Source organism: Rhyacophila brunnea, unplaced genomic scaffold, assembly GCF_057557595.1.
Source record: "Rhyacophila brunnea isolate RB1 unplaced genomic scaffold, BYU_Rbru_1.0 scaffold_164, whole genome shotgun sequence".
NCBI lineage: Eukaryota > Metazoa > Arthropoda > Insecta > Trichoptera > Rhyacophilidae > Rhyacophila > Rhyacophila brunnea.
Window position 1 is genome coordinate 396,705 of NW_028232821.1, and position 1,369 is coordinate 398,073.

The window sequence follows — 1,369 nt, forward strand, 5'->3', positions numbered from 1 at the left end:
GTGTGGTAACACGATATCATAGAAGGTACCTGAAGGAACTAGATGTCACGAACCAGGTTGAGACATATATTCAAACCTTGGGATTGAGAAAACCCCTTGGATTAATGAGTCTCGAAAGAAGGAGGAGAATTGAAGAAGACTTTGGAAAGAAAAATATAGCCGAAAGTATAAATACACTGTGCATACAGAGAATCAAGCAATCTGTGCCTGAGAACAAAAACTAAAATTACTACTTTAAATAAGGCCCATGAATAAAAAATACTTTATTCAAAAGCTCACTTGTTGGAAATAGAAGCCCTTTGAAACTGCTACACGTCACAGTGTGTAATTTTTAGGCATCTTGTGTCCCATATGAACTGCGCATTAAGCTCTTCTATACTACAAAAGTAAAAAACCGCGAGAAACAAATTCACATTCAGCTTTTGTTTAGGGAACTATAATCTACAAATAAACACTTCTATTACCTACCCACTCATCATATAGTGTGTTAACTAAAAAAATCTCTAAAGTCAGTTCGACGGCTTAGACAGAAACATAAATTTTCTCTTTATATTTGAGTAATGGAACATATTTTTTGGCTCATAAACCTGGCTCTTGCGCATATTGTCAATTTAATGTTTAAATTTTAGCTGTAGGTGTGTAAATGTATGACCCCACCATATTAGCATCCGCTAAATATAATTAAATTATATAACTTTTATTATTTTTATTATTGATTTAGGGTTTAACTGTTTTAATTCTACAGCATAAGTCGGGAACCCCCTTTTATTAAACATTACCTTTTACACTAATACTAGCTTTGTTACTTGCCTTTACATTTGGAAATGTGTGCGAAAGTGCAGCGTTACAATAAGCTTTTGTTAAAAGTAACAAGTTTCTTTTACAATGAGATCGAAAAATCGTGGTTTCTGTAAAAATTGCACATAAAACGCATTAATTAGATACGGGGTAACTATATAAGGGCATTGTCGAGGTTAATACAAAATCCAAGATGTTTAAATGTAAGATTTAGAGTCGGAAACTATATATACTTAAACGCGTTCACTCTATAATAAGTGTTATTAAATTATAATCGAATCAGTAACTTTTAATTGTTTTTTAAAAATTATATTTTTTAAATTTATAAGAGAAGGATACACTTTCTAGAATTGATAGATGTAAAGATTCGGTTGATTTATTATGTCCATGCTCATGATGTTTATTTAGATTAAACAACTATTCACTAACTAAAAATATATATTTTTTACATTCTAGAATTTTTAATGGTTATAAAAACAATGAATTAGCAAATAAATACATTTTAAATAAAGTTTTTTTTTGTATTTCCGATTTCGGATGTCCCTTTTGAAAAATTATATTTACTTAAAAT